We start from the raw sequence: 10,372 nt of genomic DNA on the forward strand, positions 1-10,372 counted from the left end.
TATACTGACCTCCATCAGGTTGCAAATTCAATATAATTTTTTTCTGCATCTAGCTCTGAAAAAATATTTCAGCTTCTAGCAGTGTGTGGGACTTGTTCTATTAGTCCATCTATACTGACCTCCATCAGGTTGCAAATTCAATATAATTTTTTTCTGCATCTAGCTCTGAAAATTTTTTTTCAGCTTGTAGTAGTGTGTGGGACTTGTTCTATTAGTCCATCTATACTAACCTCCATCAGGATGCAAATTCAATATAATTGTTTTCTGCATCTAGCTCTGAAAAAATATTTAGGCTCCTAGCAATGTGTGGGACTTGTTCTATTAGTCCATCTATACTAACCTCCATCAGGTTGCAAATTCAATATAATTTTTTTCTGCATCTAGCTCTGAAAAAATATTTAGGCTTCCAGCAATGTGTGGGACTTGTTCTATTAGTCCATCTATACTAACCTCCATCAGTTTGCAACTTCAATATAATTTTTTTCTGCATCTAGCTCTGAAAAAATATTACAGCTTGTAGCAGTGTGTGGGACTTGTTCTATTAGTCCATCTATACTAACCTCCATCAGGTTGCAAATTCAATATAATTTTTTTCTGCATCTAGCTCTGAATAAATATTTAGGCTTCTAGCAGTGTGTGGGACTTGTTCTATTAGTCCATCTATACTGACCTCCATCAGTTGCAAATTCAATATAATTTTTTTCTTCATCTAGCTCTGAAAAAATATTTCAGCTTCTAGCAGTGTGTGGGACTTGTTCTATTAGTCCATCTATACTAACCTCCATCAGGTTGCAAATTCAATATAATTTTTTTCTGCATTTAGCTCTGAAAAAATATGTCAGCTTGTAGCAGTGTGTGGGACTTGTTCTATTAGTCCATCTATACTAACCTCCATCAGGATGCAAATTCAATATAATTTTTTTCTGCATCTGGCTCTCAAAAAATATTTAGGCTTCTAGCAGTGTGTGGGACTTGTTCTATTAGTCCATCTATACTAACCTCCATCAGGTTGCAAATTCAATATAATTTTTTTCTGCATGTAGCTTTGAAAAAATATTTCAGCTTGTAGCAGTGTGTGGGACTTGTTCTATTAGTCCATCTATACTGACCTCCATCAGGTTGCAAATTCAATATAATTTTTTTCTGCATCTAGATCTGAAAAAATATTTCAGCTTGTAGCAGTGTGTGGGACTTGTTCTATTAGTCCATCTATACTAACCTCCATCAGGTTGCAAATTCAATATAATTTTTTTCTGCATCTAGCTCTGAAAAATATTTAGGCTTCTAGCAGTGTGTGGGACTTGTTCTAATAGTTCATCTATACTGACCTCCATCAGGTTGCAAATTCAATATAATTTTTTTCTGCATGAAGCTTTGAAAAAATATTTCAGCTTGTAGCAGTGTGTGGGACTTGTTCTATTAGTCCATCTATACTGACCTCCATCAGTTGCAAATTTAATATAATTTTTTTCTGCATCTAGCTCTGAAAAAATATTTCGGCTTCTAGCAGTGTGTGGGACTTGTTCTATTAGTCCATCTATACTGACCTCCATCAGGTTGCAAATTGAATATAATTTTTTTCTGCATGAAGCTTTGAAAAAATATTTCAGCTTGTAGCAGTGTGTGGGAATTGTTCTATTAGTCCATCTATACTGACCTCCATCAGGTTGCAAATTCACTATAATTTTTTTCTGCATGAAGCTTTGAAAAAATATTTCAGCTTGAAGCAGTGTGTGGGACTTGTTCTATTAGTCCATCTATTCTGACCTCCATCAGGTTGCAAATTCAATATAATTTTTTTGCATCTAGCTCTGAAAAAATATTTCAGCTTGTAGCAGTGTGTGGGATTTGTTCTATTAGTCCATCTATACTGACCTCCATCAGGTTGCAAATTCAATATAATTTTTTTCTGCATCTAGCTCTGAAAAAATATTTCAGCTTGTAGCAGTGTGTGGGACTTGTTCTATTAGTCCATCTATACTAACCTCCATCAGGTTGCAAATTCAATATAATTTATTTCTGCATCTAGCTCTGAAAAAATATTTAGGCTTCTAGCAGTGTGTGGGACTTATTCTATTAGTCCATCTATACTAACCTCCATCAGGTTGCAAATTCATTATATTTTTTTCTGCATCTAGCTCTGAAAAAATATTACAGCTTGTAGCAGTGTGTGGGACTTGTTCTATTAGTCCATCTATACTGACCTCCATCAGGTTGCAAATTCAATATAATTTTTTTCTGCCTCTAGCTCTGAAAAAATATTTCGGCTTCTAGCAGTGTGTTGTACTTGTTCTATTAGTCCATCTATACTGACTTCCATCAGGTTGCAAACTCAATATAATTTTTTTCTGCATCTAGCTCTGAAAAAATATTCTGGCTTCTAGCAGTGTGTGGGACTTGTTCTATTAGTCCATCTATACTGACCTCCATCAGGTTGCAAATTAAATATAATTTTTTTCTGCATCTAGCTCTGAAAAAATATTTAGGCTTCTAGCAGTGTGTGGGACTTGTTCTATTAGACCATCTATGCTAACCTCCATCAGGTTGCAAATTCAATATAATTTTTTTCTGCATGTAGCTTTGAAAAAATATTTCAGCTTGTGGCAGTGTGTGGGACTTGTTCTATTAGTCCATCTATACTGACCTCCATCAGGTTGCAAATTCAATATAATTTTTTTCTGCATCTAGCTCTGAAAAAATATTTCAGCTGGTAGCAGTGTGTGGGACTTGTTCTATTAGTCCATCTATACTGACCTCCATCAGGTTGCAAATTCAATATAATTTTTTTCTGCACCTAGCTCTGAAAAAATATTTAGGCTTCTAGCAGTGTGTGGGACTTGTTCTATTAGTCAATCTATACTGACCTCCATCAGGTTGCAAATTCAATATAATTTTTTTCTGCATGAAGCTTTGAAAAAATATTTCAGCTTGTAGCAGTGTGTGGGACTTGTTCTATTAGTCCATCTATACTGACCTCCATCAGGTTGCAAATTCAATATAATTTTTTTCTGCATGAAGCTTTGAAAAAATATTTCAGCTTGTAGCAGTGTGTGGGACTTGTTCTATTAGTCCATCTATACTGACCTCCATCAGGTTGCAAATTCAATATAATTTTTTTCTGCATCTAGCTCTGAAAAAATATTTCAGCTTGTAGAGGTGTGTGGGACTTGTTCTATTAGTCCATCTATACTAACCTCCATCAGGTTGCAAATTCAGTATAATTTATTTCTGCATCTAGCTCTGAAAAAATATTTAGGCTTCTAGCAGTGTGTGGGACTTATTCTATTAGTCCATCTATACTAACCTCCATCAGGTTGCAAATTCAATATATTTTTTTCTGCATCTAGCTCTGAAAAAATATTACAGCTTGTAGCAGTGTGTGGGACTTGTTCTATTAGTCCATCTATACTGACCTCCATTAGGTTGCAAATTCAACATAATTTTTTTCTGCCTCTAGCTCTGAAAAAATATTTCGGCTTCTAGCAGTGTGTGGGACTTGTTCTATTAGTCCATCTATACTGACTTCCATCAGGTTGCAAACTCAATATAATTTTATTCTGCATCTAGCTCTGAAAAAATATTCTGGCTTCTAGCAGTGTGTGGGACTTGTTCTATTAGTCCATCTATACTGACCTCCATCAGGTTGCAAATTAAATATAATTTTTTTCTGCATCTAGCTCTGAAAAAATATTTAGGCTTCTAGCAGTGTGTGGGACTTGTTCTATTAGTCCATCTATGCTAACCTCCATCAGGTTGCAAATTAAATATAATTTTTTTCTGCATCTAGCTCTGAAAAAATATTTAGGCTTCTAGCAGTGTGTGGGACTTGTTCTATTAGTCCATCTATGCTAACCTCCATCAGGTTGCAAATTCAATATAATTTTTTTCTGCATGTAGCTTTGAAAAAATATTTCAGCTTGTGGCAGTGTGTGGGACTTGTTCTATTAGTCCATCTATACTGACCTCCATCAGGTTGCAAATTCAATATAATTTTTTTCTGCATCTAGCTCTGAAAAAATATTTCAGCTGGTAGCAGTGTGTGGGACTTGTTCTATTAGTCCATCTATACTGACCTCCATCAGGTTGCAAATTCAATATAATTTTTTTCTGCACCTAGCTCTGAAAAAATATTTAGGCTTCTAGCAGTGTGTGGGACTTGTTCTATTAGTCAATCTATACTGACCTCCATCAGGTTGCAAATTCAATATAATTTTTTTCTGCATGAAGCTTTGAAAAAATATTTCAGCTTGTAGCAGTGTGTGGGACTTGTTCTATTAGTCCATCTATACTGACCTCCATCAGGTTGCAAATTCAATATAATTTTTTTCTGCATGAAGCTTTGAAAAAATATTTCAGCTTGTAGCAGTGTGTGGGACTTGTTCTATTAGTCCATCTATACTGACCTCCATCAGGTTGCAAATTCAATATAATTTTTTTCTGCATCTAGCTCTGAAAAAATATTTCAGCTTGTAGCAGTGTGTGGGACTTGTTCTATTAGTCCATCTATACTAACCTCCATCAGGTTGCAAATTCAGTATAATTTATTTCTGCATCTAGCTCTGAAAAAATATTTAGGCTTCTAGCAGTGTGTGGGACTTATTCTATTAGTCCATCTATACTAACCTCCATCAGGTTGCAAATTCAATATATTTTTTTCTGCATCTAGCTCTGAAAAAATATTACAGCTTGTAGCAGTGTGTGAGACTTGTTCTATTAGTCCATCTATACTGACCTCCATTAGGTTGCAAATTCAACATAATTTTTTTCTGCCTCTAGCTCTGAAAAAATATTTCGGCTTCTAGCAGTGTGTGGGACTTGTTCTATTAGTCCATCTATACTGACTTCCATCAGGTTTCAAACTCAATATAATTTTATTCTGCATCTAGCTCTGAAAAAATATTCTGGCTTCTAGCAGTGTGTGGGACTTGTTCTATTAGTCCATCTATACTGACCTCCATCAGGTTGCAAATTAAATATAATTTTTTTCTGCATCTAGCTCTGAAAAAATATTTAGGCTTCTAGCAGTGTGTGGGACTTGTTCTATTAGTCCATCTATGCTAACCTCCATCAGGTTGCAAATTCAATATAATTTTTTTCTGCATGTAGCTTTGAAAAAATATTTCAGCTTGTAGCAGTGTGTGGGACTTGTTCTATTAGTCCATCTATACTGACCTCCATCAGGTTGCAAATTCAATATAATTTTTTTCTGCATGAAGCTTTGAAAAAATATTTCAGCTTGTAGCAGTTTGTGGGACTTGTTCTATTAGTCCATCTATACTGACCTCCATCAGGTTGCAAAATTCAATATAATTTTTTTCTGCATCTAGCTCTGAAAAAATATTTCAGCTTGTAGCAGTGTGTGGGACTTGTTCTATTAGTCCATCTATACTAACCTCCATCAGGTTGCAAATTCAATATAATTTATTTCTGCATCTAGCTCTGAAAAAATATTTAGGCTTCTAGCAGTGTGTGGGACTTATTCTATTAGTCCATCTATACTAACCTCCATCAGGTTGCAAATTCAATATATTTTTTTCTGCATCTAGCTCTGAAAAAATATTACAGCTTGTAGCAGTGTGTGGGACTTGTTCTATTAGTCCATCTATACTGACCTCCATCAGGTTGCAAATTCAATATAATTTTTTTCTGCATGAAGCTTTAAAAAAATATTTCAGCTTGTAGCAGTTTGTGGGACTTGTTCTATTAGTCCATCTATACTGACCTCCATCAGGTTGCAAATTCAATATAATTTTTTTCTGCAAGTAGCTTTGAAAAAATATTTCAGCTTGTAGCAGTGTGTGGGACTTGTTCTATTAGTCCATCTATACTGACCTCCATCAGGTTGCAAATTCAATATAATTTTTTTCTGCATCTAGCTCTGAAAAAATATTTCAGCTTCTAGCAGTGTGTGGGACTTGTTCTATTAGTCCATCTATACTGACCTCCATCAGGATGCAAATTCAATATAATTTTTTTCTGCATCTAGCTCTGAAAAAATATTTCAGCTTGTAGCAGTGTGTGGGACTTGTTCTATTAGTCCATCTATACTAACCTCCATCAGGTTGCAAATTCAATATAATTTATTTCTGCATCTAGCTCTGAAAAAATATTTAGGCTTCTAGCAGTGCGTGGGACTTATTCTATTAGTCCATCTATACTAACCTCCATCAGGTTGCAAATTCAATATATTTTTTTCTGCATCTAGCTCTGAAAAAATATTACAGCTTGTAGCAGTGTGTGGGACTTGTTCTATTAGTCCATCTATACTGACCTCCATCAGGTTGCAAATTCAATATAATTTTTTTCTGCCTCTAGCTCTGAAAAAATATTTCGGCTTCTAGCAGTGTGTGGGACTTGTTCTATTAGTCCATCTATACTGACTTCCATCAGGTTGCAAACTCAATATAATTTTTTCTACATCTAGCTCTGAAAAAATATTTTGGCTTCCAGCAGTGTGTGGGACTTGTTCTATTAGTCCATCTATACTAACCTCCATCAGGCTGCAAATTCAATATAATTTTTTTCTGCATCTAGCTCTGAAAAAATATTACAGTTTGTAGCAGTGTGTGGGACTTGTTCTATTAGTCCATCTATACTGACCTCCATCAGGTTGCAAATTCAATATAATTTTTTTCTGCATCTAGCTCTGAAAAAATATTTCGGCTTCTAGCAGTGTGTGGGACTTGTTCTATTAGTCGATCTATACTGAACTCCATCAGGTTGCAAATTCAATATAATTTTTTTCTGCATGAAGCTTTCGAAAAAATATTTCAGCTTGTAGCACTGTGTGGGACTTGTTCTATTAATCCATCTATACTGACCTCCATCAGGTTGCAAATTCAATATAATTTTTTTCTGCATCTAGCTCTGAAAAAATATTTCAGCTGGTAGCAGTGTGTGGGACTTGTTCTATTAGTCCATCTATACTGACCTCCATCAGGTTGCAAATTAAATATAATTTTTTTCTGCACCTAGCGCTGAAAAAATATTTAGGCTTCTAGCAGTGTGTGGGACTTGTTCTATTAGTCAATCTATACTGACCTCCATCAGGTTGCAAATTCAATATAATTTTTTTCTGCATGAAGCTTTGAAAAAATATTTCAGCTTGTAGCAGTGTGTGGGACTTGTTCTATTAGTCCATCTATACTGATCTCCATCAGGTTGCAAATTCAATATAATTTTTTTCTGCATGAAGCTTTGAAAAAATATTTCAGCTTGTAGCAGTGTGTGGGACTTGTTCTATTAGTCCATCTATACTGACCTCCATCAGGTTGCAAATTCAATATAATTTTTTTCTGCATCTAGCTCTGAAAAAATATTTCAGCTTGTAGCAGTGTGTGGGACTTGTTCTATTAGTCCATCTATACTAACCTCCATCAGGTTGCAAATTCAATATATTTTTTTCTGCATCTAGCTCTGAAAAAACATTACAGCTTGTAGCAGTGTGTGGGACTTGTTCTATTAGTCCATCTATACTGACCTCCATCAGGTTGCAAATTCAATATAATTTTTTTCTGCCTCTAGCTCTGAAAAAATATTTCGGCTTCTAGCAGTGTGTGGGACTTGTTCTATTAGTCCATCTATACTGATTTCCATCAGGTTGCAAACTCAATATAATTTTTTTCTGCATCTAGCTCTGAAAAAATATTCTGGCTTCTAGCAGTGTGTGGGACTTGTTCTATTAGTCCATTTATACTGACCTCCATCAGGTTGCAAATTAAATATAATTTTTTTCTGCATCTAGCTCTGAAAACATATTTAGGCTTCTAGCAGTGTGTGGGACTTGTTCTATTAGTCCATCTATGCTAACCTCCATCAGGTTGCAAATTCAATATAATTTTTTTCTGCATGTAGCTTTGAAAAATTATTTCAGCTTGTAGCAGTGTGTGGGACTTGTTCTATTAGTCCATCTATACTGACCTCCATCAGGTTGCAAATTCAATATAATTTTTTTCTGCATGAAGCTTTGAAAAAATATTTCAGCTTGTAGCAGTTTGTGGGACTTGTTCTATTAGTCCATCTATACTGACCTCCATCAGGTTGCAAATTCAATATAATTTTTTTCTACAAGTAGCTTTGAAAAAATATTTCAGCTTGTAGCAGTGTGTGGGACTTGTTCTATTAGTCCATCTATACTGACCTCCATCAGGTTGCAAATTCAATATAATTTTTTTCTGCATCTAGCTCTGAAAAAATATTTCAGCTTGTAGCAGTGTGTGGGACTTGTTCTATTAGTCCATCTATACTGACCTCCATCAGGTTGCAAATTCAATATAATTTTTTTCTGCATCTAGCTCTGAAAAAATATTTCAGCTTGTAGCAGTGTGTGGGACTTGTTCTATTAGTCCATCTATACTAACCTCCATCAGGTTGCAAATTCAATATAATTTTTTTCTGCATCTAGCTCTGAAAAAATATTTAGGCTTCTAGCAGTGTGTGGGACTTATTCTATTAGTCCATCTATACTAACCCCCATCAGGTTGCAAATTCAATATATTTTTTTCTGCATCTAGCTCTGAAATAATATTACAGCTTGTAGCAGTGTGTGGGACTTGTTCTATTAGTCCATCTATACTGACCTCCATCAGGTTGCAAATTCAATATAATTTTTTTCTGACTCTAGCTCTGAAAAAATATTTTGGCTTCTAGCAGTGTGTGGGACTTGTTCTATTAGTCCATCTATACTAACCTCCATCAGGCTGCAAATTCAATATAATTTTTTTCTGCATCTAGCTCTGAAAAAATATTTCAGCTTGTAGCAGTGTGTGGGACTTGTTCTATTAGTCCATCTATACTAACCTCCATCAGGTTGCAAATTCAATATAATTTTTTTCTGCATCTAGCTCTGAAAAAATATTTAGGCTTCTAGCAGTGTGTGGGAGTTGTTCTATTAGTCCATCTATACTAACCTCCACCAGGTGGCAAATTCAATATAATTTTTTTCTGCATGTAGCTTTGAAAAAATATTTCAGCTTGTAGCAGTGTGTGGGACTTGTTCTATTAGTCCAACTATACTGACCTCCATCAGGTTGCAAATTCAATATAATTTTTTTCTGCATCTAGCTCTGAAAAAATATTTCAGCTTCTAGCAGTGTGTGGGACTTGTTCTATTAGTCCATCTATACTGACCTCCATCAGGTTGCAAATTCAATATAATTTTTATCTGCATCTAACCCAGCCAATACTTTTGGCCTAATACCACAGTTTGGCCAATCAGCTCTGCTCAGTTCCCATCCATTGTTTTTTTGTGCAAGCAACTCCAGAGTTGTGAATTAGTTAACCACCAAAATGAGTGGAAAAAGGCCTGCTGTTGGTGGAAAGAGGAATAGGCATGTTGGGAAGGAGAAAAAAGGTTGTGTCCGTGGGGTAGGTGTTAAAGCAACAGTAACATCTGCAGAAGAAAGACCATCTTCCAGCCAAACTAAAATGTCTCCTTCTTTTAGCGGACAATGTGATAAGATCCCTTTCTTACGGCCACGCCAATCGCTACAAATTCCAGATGAGGCACAAAAACAGCAGGTGTTTCAACGGATATCAAGTGCTCCTTTAAGTGGGCTCTCCTCCACCTCAACTTCAACATCACAAATACTCCAGTCCTCAGAGGTGTCACCCCAACCGCACTTGCTTTCTCACAGCTCCCAAGTCTCCAGCTGCCCGTCTGAGTATGGGGTAGAACAGATGGTTGAGTCTGCAGAGCTGTTTACTCATACTATAGCCTGGGAATCAGAGCTTCTGTGAATCCAGACGAGGAAATGATCTGCACTGATGCCCAGAATCTTTATGAGTCGGATCCAGGACCAGACGCAGAAGGTTCTGACCATAATGTAGACCCTCGTTCCCAAACTGTAACTCCTTTTGGTGGAGACAATGAGGAAGACGATGATGAGACTCAAATACCTGATTGGAGCGACAACTTTAGTTTTTTGTCAGGGTAGGAACAGGTTGGCTCTGAGGACGACCGGTGTGATAACACACAGGGTGATGATGATGAGGTTGGAGATCCCACTTACTGTCAACCCATAGTCAGCCAAGAGATGAGGTCAGCAGAGGAGGTGGAGGAGGATGCTAGTGACGACGAGGTCAGGTTGCGCCTTCCTGGACAGAGACGTAGTACTGGAAGCACGTCAACAACTGCATCCTCAAACACAACTCTGCCTCTCACCACAAGTCGTGGTGGCTCTTCAGGTCGCATGGGTGCTAAGCCTTGCATAGGCTGGGCATTTTTTCAGATCGATAAAGATGACCCAACTCGTGTTATCTATAACATTTGTCAGCAAAAGCTAAGCAGAGGCCAAAAAATACATAGTTTGAGTACTTCATGCATGAACCGGCACATGGACATGAAGCATAAGTTGCAGTGGGAAGCTCACTG

This window comes from Phyllobates terribilis, unplaced genomic scaffold (assembly GCF_046119375.1).
Source record: "Phyllobates terribilis strain yellow unplaced genomic scaffold, ASM4611937v1 Scaffold_11__3_contigs__length_659146591, whole genome shotgun sequence".
Taxonomy (NCBI): domain Eukaryota; kingdom Metazoa; phylum Chordata; class Amphibia; order Anura; family Dendrobatidae; genus Phyllobates; species Phyllobates terribilis.